Source organism: Calonectris borealis, chromosome 1, assembly GCF_964195595.1.
Source record: "Calonectris borealis chromosome 1, bCalBor7.hap1.2, whole genome shotgun sequence".
In the NCBI taxonomy this organism is placed as follows: domain Eukaryota; kingdom Metazoa; phylum Chordata; class Aves; order Procellariiformes; family Procellariidae; genus Calonectris; species Calonectris borealis.
Window position 1 is genome coordinate 167,560,967 of NC_134312.1, and position 15,998 is coordinate 167,576,964.

Genomic DNA, 15,998 nt, shown 5'->3' on the forward strand with positions numbered 1-15,998 from the left:
AACTGCTTTTCTTGATGTGCCAGTAAGCAATATTTTTTTTAATCCCATGGCTCCTTCTTACTCTACTTCCCCAACAACATCCTGCTGACTTTCTACTGACTTTAACAGTTGAAGCCAAGAGTATGACTTAACACATCTAAATCACTTCATGGAAATCTTACATATTAAATTGGATATCTAAAGCTACAACATTTAAAACTCCTTTTAAGGTCAATATAGAAAAACTGATACCTCCAAAACTGGTTCATCTAAATTTACAAGAGACGCTTTTAACAGTTGATGCATCAGTCAACCTTTTATGTGCCTATTTCTCCCTATTGATTATATTAGAAAAATAAAATCACAGGCTCAAACTTAAGTCTGAGATGGCTAGAGTTAGGGAAGATAAGCCTTGCATCCTGAAAGGGATTATGATTCTTTAATGCTTTCCCACCCCAACTCCCTCACCTTGATCGAAGGGAGAAGGGGCAGAAGAAAGGATGAACAGTTTTCAGGAAAGAGAGAGGCTGTGGGCTTCACAAAATAATTTGAAAGAAACAAGCTTTTCAGCTTGACTAAAAGAAGATTCAATAGATGAAGTGGGCAGTTCTGACCTAAACACTGCATAGGAAAGTCATAATTTCAAAATAATTTTTTGTGGCTTAACTGAACAAGGAACAGACGAAACAGAAACTGATTCAAGACAGGACTTGATTTAGGATTTTCTTCTTTATGACCTGTATTTCATTCTGAGAACAGAACACAAGCCAAACTGCAAATACAATTTGTCAAATTGTTTTCTTTCTTTGTGTGTGAGCATATAAATATTGCATTCTTTTGTAGGCTGCTAATGGAATTTTCCTGTAATGTCTGCCTTGAATTAGAAGAGTTAGTTTTCTTAATTATAGATATGTCAGTCTACAACCACAATTTTATGAGTCATTAAAATATTGTAGAAACTTCCATAATTCCCTCTTCTTTTTGTAGTCAAGCTACAATATACTAGGTTAATAAAACTGGTTGATCTCTTGCTCTCAGAATTCATTACAAGCTGCTTTCTATTGTGATTATGAAAGAACAGTTTTGAGACCTAATGTGCTGAAAAGTTTCAACTTTAGATTGAAAATAAACAAAAAAATATTCTGATACTCATGGAGGTATTGTCTTCACCCATTTTGAGGGAATACTCAGACTTTGAAATCTACTCAGATATAAGCTTTATTAAAAAAAAAAATTGTTAAAATCTGTGATTTTACTGAATATTAAAAGGTAAGAGAAAACAATTGATAAAGATTACCAGCTATCTTTTTTTTTTTTCTTTTTCTTTTTTTCCCCTTAAGGTCATCTGACATGCCTTTTTAGCTTGGCCTGGAAATATGTGTGTTTGCACAGATATTTTTCTGTCATTCTGTGTATGTCTGTTTGTCCTCTTTCATGCATAAATTCAGTAGACGATGCATCAGCTTCTGCAATTACTATTTTTCTTTTTCTGTATAGAAATCCCTTGTGTCCTGTAACTAAGTTGATTTTAAAATCTTGGAGTAAGCCTATGTTTGGTAAGTGCCACTTGGATTCAGTTCCAGATTCAGACACCTTAAATTAAGTGCGGGCAATTTGGACAACTACATGTGAGTTAGGTATCCAATCACCCACTATATGGAATGGAAATAAGGGTCCAGTTCGATTGGTAAACCAGCTGAAGCACAACAGGGATTTAAACTTTAGTCTTCTTATTTCAGTTTAGTGACTATTTGTGTAACTATTTCTTTATTCTCGAAGCAGAAGCATAAATCCAGGCTCCTAACTACAGTATTTTTATCATTACATTCAACCCTTGTTTGTATTGCATCTGTGTTTCTGTGCCTAGAAATATCACTCTCTCATATAAAATGCAAAAAGAACAGAAACCCTTCTCCTCCCTTTTTGTGGAATTTTTGCCCTTTCTTAAACACGCTTTCCCCGCGGTGCCACCATCTTAGCTGCAGGGCTCAGCCGTGCCCTGCGGTGGTTGGGTTGGAGCCAGCTGGAACTGGCTGTGTCCGGCCCGAGGCAGCCCCAGCCTCTCCTCATAGAGGCCGCCCTGCAGCCCCCTGCTACGAAAACCTTTGCACCTGCACCCAACACAGCATCACAATGGAATTTTAACCTGCTCTCCATTAAACAACACCTAAGTAGAAATTTCCTGTGACAAGAGGACCGGGCAGCATCCACTCTAATTAGAAAACACAAAGAAAGAGTCCTATCACTTTCAGAAGGGAAAGAGATGTTTCCTCCTCTTGTATTCCAGCTGAGGACAGCAATGGCATTTGGAGTCACATGAGTACATTTATAGAAAAAGCTACAATTCACATTTACAAATGATATGAACATTGATCCACATTAAGGCAGGGTCACAAGGTGTTTGTGAATAAATGCTGTCTGCTTTGAGGATTTGTTCTGACTACAAAAAATGGGACAATTCTGACAATAGGATTACACTTACACATTTTGGGTATTCTTTAGTTTAAATTGTGTTTGTGTACTTAGAAGAAAGAACAATGTGCATGACTGTATCCCTGCTATCATCTTCTAAATTTTTTGTTGTTGGAGAAGGGACATGATAAGATTTTAAAACTGTGGAAGCTCCTTGAGGATGTAGGACCTCATTCTAGTCCTGGAACTTGGTGAATGCTCTCAGTATGCCTAGGATAGATGCTTTCTCCCATCTGCTCCCTTCATTCTGTCTCTTTTGGTTTTTCTTATGTAGAAAATATTCTCTTCAACTTTTGCCCTTTCTAACTGAATACAGATGTATTCTTACTGCTGGCTGTTTGTTCCTTCCAAAATTTAACAATATCTGTGTAATGTTCTCATTAATAAAATATCTAAAGCCCTGATGATCTTAAAGTGCAGTCAGCGAATTGTTGGATTTTTCTTTTTTTCATACTCCTCTTTCCCTATAGGTATGTTTGTATAGTAATCAAGATCTTGGCTTGACCTATTCATGTGTTTGGTTTTAGTTTTTGTAACATACCTGCTGTGTTTTGCCCTGTTAAAGAAAGCAAGGTCAAATTGTGCACATACTCAGACTCAGAAGTGTTGTAGTCTGTGCTGATCCTTAGCTTCTGAGGAAATGGATGTCCATCAGGCACTGACGCCAGTTACCTGTCTTACATGACCTCAACCTCCAATCTGACATCAACGTGACCTCAGTGCTCTCTGCTCAGCACAGCTGAATGTACATTGTGAACACCTGAACATGACCTGACTGTTGCAGGTGAAGAACAAGTGCCTAATACATTCATAGTTGTTAGCTTATGCACAGTAGTATAACATGAATTAAATTTTCCAGAAGGCTAAGGCCATAAAGAGGTAACTATGACTAATGCTAGTCATCATCCATTGGGATGCATCTGAATCTGTTTAGCCAGTCAGATTATATAAAATATTTATCATGCTGTTGCTATGTTACCTCATTTTATGTACTAGTATGGAATTCAGAAATATACTCAGATTGCAGATAAAATTTGTGTGAGGCTTTCTGCTAAAGGAAACTGTACCAGTGCTGTAAGTTATTTTCACTGTTCCCTAATGCAATTCATTTTCACTCAAACTAAGTATGGAAACCTATACTGCTTATTTTTTTCATTTTTCAAAGTTCATAATGATGCAACATCTTAGACACTTTACACCCTAAAGACACCTTTCCTTATCTAAGGAAAGAACAGGTTTTTAAGAATTCCAACAAGGAAGGTCCTGTAGTATAAATGTCTCCTACATCTTCAGCCATTAACAACCTAGGAAAATTGAGACTCATATATTCTTCTGGTACCTCTGTCTTTTGCATGTCAGGATAATGATGTGTCATGATCAGCAATGTCATGTGCTGCTGATATGCAAGCAGAGAAGCTTACATATTTCCTGTTTTTACTCATTCATCACTGCTACTCAATTTATTTCTGTATCATGCCCTCATCTGAATCAAGATAGCTGAATATAAACAATCTGTAGGACTGTAGTGGTATATCTTGATGCAGAAAACAACATCCTTTGTCATCACTCAACTGTTTCCAGAAGATCATTTTATTTTGAAGAAGCTAAGACAACATGTAGAAAGGGAGCAATAGATGATCTTTCTCATCTGTTATCATGTTATCATACTGATAACATTATTTGTGTATACTTTGTCCAAGAATAAATACAGTTAGAGAAAACAAATAATCAAAAAAACCACTTTAAGTTCTAAGGAATATCCATAGAGTAGTGCAGAAAAATGACGCATAGTGACATTTTACAATGTAGAGATAGCAAACTGATTAGGAGGAAAAAAAAAAGTTTTAAAAAATTTTAAAAGTAGGAAGAACTGGTAAAAACAGTTCTTGCAGTGAAGAAATAAACTTGGAAATGCATTCAGACACAAGAAGGATTTTTCACCAAGTGTAGACAGCTGCATAGTAGACATTTACATTTGAGGTAGTGTATTGGTTTTAGCTAGGATAAAGTTAATTTTCTTCATAGTAGCTTGCATGGTGTTACGTTTTGAATATGTCATGAAAACACTGTTGATAACACACCCATGTTCTAGTTATTGCTGAGGAGGTGCTTACACAGTGTCAAGGCCTTTTCTACTTCTTACTCTTCCTCGTCAGTGAATAGGGCGGGGATGCACAAGAAGTTGGGAGGGGACAGAGCTGGGACAGCTGACCCCAACTGACCGAAGGGATATCCCATACCATATGATGTCATGCTCAGCAATAAAAGCTGAAGGGGGAAGAAGGAGGAAGGAAGGGGGGGTATTCGGAGTGATAGCATTTTTCTTCCCAAGTAACCATTATGCGTGATGGAGCCCTGCTTTTCTGGAGATGGTTGAATACCTGCCTGCCAATGGGAACTAGTGAAAGTAGTGAAGTACTGAAAGAATTTCTTACTTTGCTTTGCTGGTGTGCAGCTTTTGTCTTTACCTCAGCCCACAAGTTTTCTCACTTTTACCCTCTGATTCCCATCCCACTGCGGGGAGGGAGTGAGCAGCTGTGTGGGGCTTGGCTGCCTACTGAGGTTAAACCACAACAGGTAGTCACTCCAGCCTCTCATAGAGACAATGGAAAGGAGCAGATATTTGTCTGTGATTCAAGGCAGATGCATACCTTTGTTCTGATGAATGATGCCTTCACTGACTATGAACAAAGTGGCCGGTTCAGATGAGGACAATAAATCTTGGCAAAATGAACTCTAACCAGGCATGAAAACAAGAGCACTCAGGAGAGTAAAGCAAACACTATGCATGGAGCTTTGTTAACTGTTTTGAGTTCAGTTCTTCTCAGGTTAGCTCTAATTAACTATGATTTATTCAATTATATCCAAGCAATAAATTTAGCTCTTGAAATATTGTCAATGCTGGCATGGCCAATATTTCCCTTATCTAAAAATGTTGACCTTTCTGAACTTTCTGTTTCTGTGTTGTTTCAATTCAACGTCATTGTAGTTTGCTCCATATTGCAACTATTGTTTCTGAAAAAATGATTGACCTGCATATAAGCATTCTAAATATTCATGATTTTGGTATAACAATGTGAAAATAAAAATTTACACTGACAAAGTTATAAGTAATTTCTACAGAACTATATGATTAAGTGCCTGACGAGCCACAAAGAGGACAATAAGAATATACTGTCAGGTCAGGTCAATATTTCTCAGTGGTTCATAGAGGTTAATGAGGAATGAACAGAATATATTTTGTAATCAGTGCACAAGAGTTTGGTTCAATGCCACTCATTCTCATTATTGAAGAAGAGAATAGTAATATTATATTGATGTTAATACAAGGGGAGAACATGTCTCCTGAAGATCATTATGATTAAAGAGTGGGTACACTAAGTTCTGTGACAAGTTTGTTTGCTGCGGAGTAAAATGAGACCAGCTGGTATAATTACAACTTCTGCCTAACACAAGTGCACTGATCTTAAATGGTGTAAGCATTCCCACTTAGCTTCCTTTATACATATATTTATTAACATGTAATTTTGTTCATCATCCTCTATGTCACTCTTTTAAAAATGGAAACCAATAACATCTCTCTGTTTATCCTTTTTGTCTTAGGCAAAAAGGAGCTTTAATCTTTGCTTTTAATATCTTGTTTTGCAAGATTGAAGAATGATGGTAATAACATTAACCAGAAAGAGTACACAAACGGTCTCTGAGAATTCTGGCATAGTGTCAATAGCTCAATAGGATCAATGCAAGGGTGAGGCAGTAAAATAAACAGATAATCTTCAGCTTTGAAACATTGGAAGCCACCGAGGCGAAGGGCTCCGGAGCGGAGGATCGCGCCGGGGGACCCTTCCTGAAGCGGCAAAACCGCGGCAAAAACCGCGAAGGCAAAAGCGCAGGGAGCGAGAGGGTGCCCCAGCCCCGCCCCCCTCCCCCGAGCCGGAGGAGCGAGCTCCTGACGAGCGGCAGCTCTGACTCAGCGTGGGCGGGGACAGGAGGGACGGCGGCCAAACCCCCTCAGGTACGAGAGCCGCCCCCAGGGAGCGCGAGCGACCCGGAGCGCGGCGAACAGGGCGTGGCGCGTCAGAAGGGCGTGGCGCGGCAGTTTGCGCGGCAGTTGGCACAGGGCAGGGCGTGCCAGCAGGGCGCAGCCCCCCTCCAGGCTCCAGAGGCTAGCTCAACTCGTGGTTGTCGCCCTCCCAGAAGAGGACCTGGCCATGGTTTCCACTCGGCCGAAAGCCATCGCCAGGAGAAACGTGGCGACCCAGACGGAGCCCCTACGCAAACACACATCTTTCCAGGTCTCCGGCTGCAGGGAGTGCCTGAGGCTGTCCCTTGTACAGGAGGGCAGCAGAGACGATGCCTGTGTGCGCTGCAACCAGGTGGATGACCTGCTCAGCCTGGTGGCAGAGCTGAAAGAGGAAGTGGAGAGGCTAAGGAGTATCAGGGAGTGTGAGAGGGAGATAGATTGGTGGAGCCGCACCCTACCGTCCCTGAGGCAAGGGCAGCACACGGAGGCTCCGCAAGAAGCGGAGGAACCCCTGCCCTCTTGCCACCAGGCGGAAGGAGGAGACCCGGCGGTGGAGGGGAATGGACACAGGTCCCTGCTCGGGGTGCCAGGCGAAGCCCCGCCTGGCCTCCCTCACCTCAACCCTCCCAGCTGCCCCTACACAACAGATATGGGGCTCTGGAACTTGAGGGCCAGACGAACGAGGACGCAGATGAAGGCCCATCCAGGGGGTTGCCCGAGGCGAGGTAGCCAGCCCCACAAATTACGACTGCCTCCGCTAAGAAAAAAAGGAGGGTAATTGTCATTGGTGATTCCCTTCTGAGGGAGACGGAGGGCCCAATTTGTCAGCCAGACCCATCCCACAGGGAAGTCTGCTGCCTCCCTGGGGCCCGGGTGAAGGACATTACTAGGAAGCTCCCTAGTCTCATGCAGGCCTCCGATTACTACCCACTACTGGTTATACAGGCTGGCAGTGAGGAGGTTGCAGAGAGAAGTCCCGAAGGGATCAAAAGAGACTCCAGGGCACTGGGGTGACTGGTGGGAGGATCGGGAGCACAGGTAGTGTTTTCCTTGATCCCTTTAGTGGCAGGGCGGAACACCGAAAGGAACAGGAAAACTCATCGGATCAAGATGTGGCTTAGGGGCTGGTGCCATCGGCAGAATTTTGGCTTCTTTGACCACGGGGAGGTTTACACGGCACCGGGCCTGCTGGCGGCGGACGGAGTTCAGCTGTCTCACAGGGGGAAAAGGATTTTCGCGTATGACTTGGCCGGGCTCATCGAGAGGGCTTTAAACTAGCTTCGAAGGGGGAAGGGGATAAAACCAGGCTCACTAGAGAAGAGCCTAGGGGCGGCACGCCAATGTCGGGGGAGAAATCGGCAGCCCAGCTCAAGTGCATCTATACCAATGCACGCAGCATGGGCGGCAAACAGGAGGAGCTGGAAGCCATTGTGCAGCGGGGTAGCTATGACTTAGTCGCCATCACGGAAACATGGTGGGATGAGTCTCACGATTGGAGTGCTGCAATGGATGGCTATAAGCTCTTCAGAAGGGACAGGAGAGGAAGGAGAGGCGGTGGGGTAGCCCTGTATGTTAGGGAATGCTTCGACTGTCTAGAGCTCAATGGTAGTGATGACAAGGTCAAGTGCTTGTGGGTAAGGATGAGGGGGAAGGCCAACAAGGTAGATGTCCTGCTGGGAATCTGTTATAGACCACCTAGCCAGGATGAGGAGGCAGATGAAATATTCTACCAGAGGCTGGCAGAAGTCTCACAGTCTCTAGCCCTTGTTCTCGTCGGGGATTTCAACTTTCCGGACGTCTGCTGGAAATACCACACGGCAGAGAGGAAACAGTTGAGGAGGTTCCTGGAGTGTGTGGAGGATAACTTCCTGACGCAGCTGGTAAGCGAGCCCACTAGGGGAGATGCCTCGCTTGACCTGCTGTTCACGAACAGAGAAGGACTGGTGGGAGATGTGGTGGTCGGAGGCCGGCTTGGGCTTAGCGACCATGAAATGGTAGAATTCTCGATACTTGGTGAAGTAAGGAGGGGGGCCAGCAAAACCATTACCATGGACTTCCGGAGGGCAGACTTTGGCCTGCTCAGGTCACTGGTCGAGAGGGTCCCTTGGGAGACAGTCCTGAAGGGCAAAGGGGTCCAGGAAGGCTGGACGTTCTTCAAGAAGGAAGTCTTAAAGGCACAGGAGCGGGCTGTCCCCATGTGCCGCAAGAAGAACGGGCGGGGAAGGCGACCTCCCTGGCTGAATGGGGAGCTCTGGCTGGGACTCGGGAAAAAAAGGAGAGTTTACCACTTGTGGAAGAAGGGGCAGGCAACTCAGGAAGAGTACAGGGATCTCGTTAGGTCGTGCAGAGAGGAAATTAGAAAGGCAAAAGCCCGGCTAGAACTCAACCTGGCCACTGTCGTGAGAGACAACAAAAAATGCTTTTATAAGTATGTTAATGACAAAAGGAGAGCCAAGGAGAATCTCCATCCTCTACTGGATGCGGGGGGGGAACGTTGCCACCAAGGATGAGGAAAAGGCTGAGGTACTCAACGCCTTCTTTGCCTCAGTCTTTGGTAGTCAGAGTGGTTATCCTCAGGGTACTCAGCCCCCTGAGCTGGAAGACAGGGACGACGAGCAGGATAAACCCCCCATAATTCATGAGGAAGAAGTTAATGACCTGCTATGCCACCTGGACGCTCACAAGTCTATGGGGCCGGATGGGATTCACCCGAGGGTTCTGAGGGAGCTGGCGGAGGAGCTTGCTGAGCCACACTCCATCATTTACCAGCAGTCCTGGTTAACTGGGGAAGTCCCGGAAGACTGGAGGCTCGCCAATGTGACGCCGATCTATAAGAAGGGCCAGAAGGAGGATCCGGGGAACTACAGGCCCATCAGCCTGACCTCGGTGCCGGGGAAGATCATGGAGCGGTTGGTTTTGAGGGTGCTCATGAGCCATGTCTGGAACAACCAGGGGATCAGGCCCAGCCAGCACGGGTTCATGGAAGGCAGGTCCTATTTGACCAACCTGATCTCCTTCTATGACCAGGTGACCCGCCTAGTGGATGAGGGAAAGGCTGTGGATGTGGTCTACCTGGACTTCAGTAAAGCCTTTGACACTGTCTCCCACAGCATTCTCCTAGAGAAGCTGGCAGCTCACGGCCTAGACAGGTACACTCTTCGCTGGGTAAAAAACTGGCTGGACGGCCGAGCCCAGAGAGTTGTGGTCAATGGAGTTAAATCCAGTTGGCGGCTGGTCACGAGCGGTGTTCCCCAGGGCTCAGTACTGGGGCCGGTGTTGTTCAATATCTTTATCAATGATCTGGACGAGGGGATCGAGTGCTCCCTCAGTAAGTTTGCAGACGACACCAAGTTGGGCGGGAGTGTTGATCTGCTCGAGGGTAGGAAGGCTCTGCAGAGGGACCTGGACAGGCTGGATTGATGGGCTGAGGCCAACTGTATGAGATTCAACAAGGCCAAGTGCCGGGTCCTGTACTTCAGCCACAACAACCCCATGCAACGCTACAGGCTTGGGGAAGAGTGGCTGGAAAGCTGCCTGGAGGAAAAGGACCTGGGGGTGCTGATTGACAGCCAGCTGAACATGAGCTGGCAGTGTGCCTAGGTGGCCAAGAAGGCCAATGGCATCCTGGCCTGTATTAGAAATAGTGTGGCCAGCAGGAGCAGGGAGGTGATTGTGCCCCTGTACTCGGCACTGGTGAGGTCACACCTCGAATACTGTGTTCAGTTTTGGGCCCCTCACTACAAGAAAGACATTGAGGTGCTGGAGCATGTCCAGAGAAGGGCAACGAAGCTGGTGAAGGGTCCAGAGAACAAGTCTTATGAGGAGCGGCAGAGGTAACTAGGACTGTTTAGCCTGGAGAAGAGGAGTCTGAGGGGAGACCTCATCACGCTCTACAACTACCTGAAAGGAGGTTGTAGTGAGGTGGGTGTTGGTCTCTTTTCCCAAGTAACTAACGATAGGACGAGAGGAAATGGCCTCAAGTTGCGCCAAGGGAGGTTTAGATTGGACATTAGGAGAAATTTCTTTACTGAAAGAGTGATCAGGCCTTGGAACAGGCTGCCCAGGGAAGTGGTGGAGTCACCATCCCTGGAAGTATTTAAAAGATGTGTAGATGAGGCCCTTAGGGACATGGTTTAGTGGACATGGTGTGTTGGGTTGACAGTTGGACACGATGATCTTAGAGGTTTTTTCCAACCTGTATGATTCTATGATTCTATGATTATTGTAGCTTCCTACTGTATTTGTAATTTCACCAAAATCATAGGATGTTACTTCAACTATTCAGCCCCTGACACAACTCATCAGATGCTACAATCAAACTACACACCCTATCAAAATTTACTACCTACCCCCATTGGAATGAACCTCACATTGGTGTGAAAACTGTTGCAACACGATGACCTGAACCAAGTACTACAATGAATTCAAAATCATGGACAAAAGACTCTAATTACTGTCCATCATGATACAGAAGAAATACACCGTGTCTTAGAAAGAGTGAAGAAAGATGGAGAACATCATTGGTGGGACACTTTATTTGGATGGTCGCTGACTGCAACGCAGACTTTAAATTGAATTTTACACCCCATTGTAATTTTACTAATTTCTGTTATATTATGCTTGTTGTTGAACATTGTTCTGTAGGTCAGTGTGGAAAACAGCCAGACAAGTAACACTGTTATCAAAACGTCCTCGCACATATAAGATTGTTCTATCACATTTAACAAAATCTTAATAATCAAAGAAACCGACCAAAAATTTCCCTCAATTACAATTGGAATATGGCATTGATCTGTTTATAGGCACAGAGGCAAAAGGCGACCACACCGCCACTCTGTGAGGGACAGATGGATTGACTTTAGTCATGGGGTGGATTGTGGTGGTGCATTTCCCCACCACCACTTTCCTCTGGGCTACGATATGATCTCAGAACCTTCTGTTAAGCTTTAGCTTTAGTTGTGTATGAGTTGGATGGTTAAGCATCTCTTGGCCGTACCAAGCACTCTTGCATGGCTAAGGTGGGGAACGACACTGATCGTACCAGGGACACTAGCTACATGATCAAGGTAGGGAACAGAAACAAGAGATAATCCGTCATCTCTGACAGCTCTGAAGCTTTCCCTACCTGGATCATAGCTCAAGTGGAACAATACCATTGTTATAGTGAAACAATACCATAATTACTACCCTGGACCACCTCGGATAGTAGCCAAAATGGAAATTTACTGATGACTAAAGCCAATCATCTTGCAAACCTATAAACAGTGGTACCAAGTGAGGCCCTTTGAGCTCTTCTGGACTGCAGCGGGCTGCATCCAGAACCTCCCTCTGAGTGGGACGCTTCTCAGAGTCCGCAAACTCAAATTTGCGATACTCGGAGGATCCCTGAGATTTTGGGCTGAGACGCTCCTCGGGGCTCAACTCTTCACCCGTTGGGAAATAGCAAAGCATTTAACGTGAGTATTTCACGGGACTTGAGGGGAATTTTTAACAGGTGTACCTTTATAAATTAGCTAACTCTAGGCCTTTCATTTAGCTTTGGTACCATATTCATGTGCATATATATATATATGTATTGATTGATCTAGATATTTTGCGCACTTACAGTTATAATCTGTAGTTATATATATATTAATTGATTTAGATCTTTTTGTGCGCTTATCTATATAGTTACTAAGTATAACATGTAGTTAAGTTGTTTTAACCTTTGTAGTATTTGTAGCAACCTGACTAATTCTTTGTGCAGCTGTCAAATTGATCAATGTTTAAGCATTGTAAGACTCTAAATTGTTGCTAAAACCCTTAACCCTTTAGTCATAAAGGTTTGTCCAGGTCTGAGACTAAGGGTAGATCCAGCCGCACCTAGGCTCCTTTTTGAGAAGGAGTTTAGAAAACAAAAGGGTCTACTCTGAACCTCGTGACCCAATGGGAGATCCTTCCTATCCCTTTCTGTATTAGACATAAACTGTTGTCCAAGTCTGAGACTAAGATTGGGTCCAGTTGGATCTCTTCTGAACCTTGAGACTCAACGGGAGGGTTCCCCTTTTACTTTTTATCTTTTACCTTTTTACCGTTTTACCTTTTCACCCTTTTAGTCTTAATCTCTATACAAATCATTCCAACACAATTCTAATACGATTTTCCTCTATTACTTAATCCATGTAATAAGTAATAGAGTGAACCTTGCCATCAAATTCTGTTAAGTCACGTTTCTGTAAATTTCTATTAAAATCACCCTATGTAATAAGTAATAGAGTGAACCTTGCCATCAAATTCTGTAAAGTCACGTTTCTATAAATTTCTATTAAAATCACCCTTTGCCAATATCTTTGCCAGTGATTCTTTATGCAGCCTTAAAACCACCCATTCGTGACACCTACAAAACTTCGAGAAACTGATGTCCTCAAATAAACGTATTAATACCAGTAGACTCTGAGTGCTAGTGTTTTAATTTGAAGTTACAGGGAACTTTTGAAGGGAATTTGAACAAAGGTATTGCCTGAGGACTGCAGGAAGATGACGACCATATGACCTCTGGAGGTCCCTTACAACCTAAATTATTCAATGATCCTATAAGGAATACCATCAATAACATATCATGAAGGAGAATCATGACAAATACTGACAAAACATCTCTGCTACACTCAAAGGTCTCATTCAGTACATTTGAGCTGTTGAAAGAGTAGGAAATTCTTGGTTTGCTCTCCACTTAGGAAAGACTACAAAAACAAAGAAAAGAAACAACATTAATATTCGAGCACGATTTTTCTTTTTTTCATCTTAGTTTGACACAAGTTTTCACCCAACACACATATTTACTGAGCGCCTACCGCTGCTATTCTGCCTTTTCTTGATGCTGAGGTTTGGAGGTTCACAAAAAAGAAAGTCTCCAGCAGCACACTGGTAGCCTGGGCATTCATACTACTTCACAGTAACTGATAGTTCATCCTCTTCAAGCTTCACTCCTCTGGTCCTTCAGAGAAATTGGCTGGAGGGAAAATCAGCTCAAGCTCAACCCATACATCCTTTGTCCTGAGGGAAACAAAAGTAAGGCAATATTGGCAAGTCGTTTTATTGCTGTTCCCTCAGGGATCCTGTTCGCCCAGTCACTGCTGTTTGTGATGTTGGATGATTTGGCATCTCCTGAAATCTCTTCCTATCTCTTCCCCTGTCACAAAAAAATTCTAGACCCTTTTTCCCATCACGTTTGTGTCGCTAAGTTATAGGTGATTTTGTCTTGTCTGAGTAAATGAAGTTTTGTTTTTCTTATACGTTTGTGACATATTTCTGATTTAAACGCAGATTTTTGACTGTTGTCCATTACCCTGTGCCTTCCTAGTACATGTGTTGTGTGGAGTGTTACAGAAGGGATCATGGCCTGCAAGGTTTTCATGACACTTCATGAGCTGTCAGTGTGCCTCAGAAAGACTATCTTGTGCTGGGAAGAAAAGGTGCAGATTTCTCTTGTGCAGGGTGGGAGGAAGGAAATAATTTTTTTAACTGACTTTGGAGCAGAATGTGTGAGCTCTTAGAGGCTAGAAAAGTGTGGTCTTCTCTTCATAGGGCACTTCAGCCAGAAGCTAAGGCACAGGGCCAATGGATCATTTCTCCTAGGAACTGTAAACAAAAGGAAATGAAAAGAGGACAGAAGTTTTTGTTTCATCAAGGGAGAAGCTTGGTTTTCTTTGGCAGGAGTGGTAAAAACCTACTTTCTGATCTTCTGTGCCTAATTAGCTGGAACTGCCTCCTTAGCCCTTATGAAGTTGTTTTAGTCCCCCAGAGAGAGGACAGACAGACTTCAGCATTTTGCCACCATCTCCTATAGACCTGCAGAGCAAGCAAAGCTTTCCTCATTCTCCCTCTTGTTTTCTCCTGCTTGGCATGCTGCAGCCATTTTACTAATACACTTTTCCCCAGCTAACTGCTTGGTCCTGTAAGAAAGCTGTCTTCTCCTGCTGAGACAGCATTCTCAGGCACACACCACTATGCAGAAAAGGTCAAAAAAGACAAAGAGAACCAGGGAACACACAGTCAGAGTTAGTATGTCTGTGCAAAGACTGGTAGGTATAATATAATGAGGCTATGAAGAGGGAAAAGGAAGGGGGGAGCAAATTAGAGAGGCAGGTGTTGGCAATCTGTTGCCTTTTATTCACCCTATGACATTTGCCACTGATAAACAATTACATTTCTCCAGTACCATTTAGTCCAATCTTGGATATCTAGTGTTTCTGTGTACCCCCTTTGAAAGGGTACAGAAGATGTGGTAGGTACCACTGCTTTTTTATTTCTGTCAGGATGGATAGTCTCACTTTCAGCATCACAGGATTTGAGCAGAGAACAGAAAGCACACATAACTGATGCAGTTGGGAATATGGTTTTCTACCATGTTACACAAGTCATGTCACAGAATCTTAGAATAATTTGGGTTGGAAGGCACCTCTACAGGTCATCTGGTCAAAGCCCACCCACCGAAAGTGGAGACTGAACGATCTCTCTGGGCAGCCTCTCTAGTGTTTGACCATTTTTGTGGTGAAAAAGTTTTTCCTGCTATCTAATTGAAATTTCCATTGTTACAATTGCCTCTTGTCCTTCTGTACACCTCCAAAAAGATGCTAGCTCCATCTTCTCCATACAACAGATAGACAGATATCTTCCATCATGCTTTTTTTTGAGGCTGAATAAACCCATTTCCCCAAGTCTGTCTTGATACATCAAGTGCTTCAGTCTTCAAGTTGGGTCACCAAGCTCTCCGCTGGACTCACTCTCATACATCAAAGCTTTTATTTTACTGAGAAACCCATACCTGGGCCCAGCTTTCCAGGTATGGCCTCAGCAATGCTGAGTAGAGGGGAAGAATCACCTCTTTCAACATTATCAACACTCTTCCTAATAGAGTCCAGGAATCTGCTGGCCTTCTTTTATGCGAGGACACTGTCCTGATTCATGCTTAGCTTGTTATCCACCAAGAACCCGAGATGTTTTCTAAAAAAGTGCTTTCCATGCAGTTGGTGCCAGTTTGTTATTCTGTCCAAGATGCAAGACTTTGCATTTGCTTTTGTTGACCTTTGTTGATTTTGTTTGCGTTTGGTCTTATTTGTCACCTGGTGGTCAGTCAACCAAAAGCACTTTCAATGTCTGTGTCACATGTGATCAGAGTTCAGCTAAATCAAACACAAGCTCCACTGATGTCCAGTTATGGCCTAATAACTCAGCAGGTATGCAACATCTGTAATGATGAAAACCTGAACACTGAAAGTCTACCTGTGAGAATAAAGGTTCTGGCGTTGTAAGGCCAAAGCTGGAATTTCAGAAATTCAGGCTTCAGGTGTCCTTTCTGTGAAGCCTCCATTAATGTCCATTAATCTACCAATTTGTTCCACCATGGTGAGCATATAATCAAGTAATAAGCATATAATAGCATAACTTACAGAATTATACATATGATGTGTACCCTAGCCCCAAAGTGTAGGAATGCCCAGAGAATAAAGGCAATCAAGATCTCATCAACATTTAATGCTCCAGG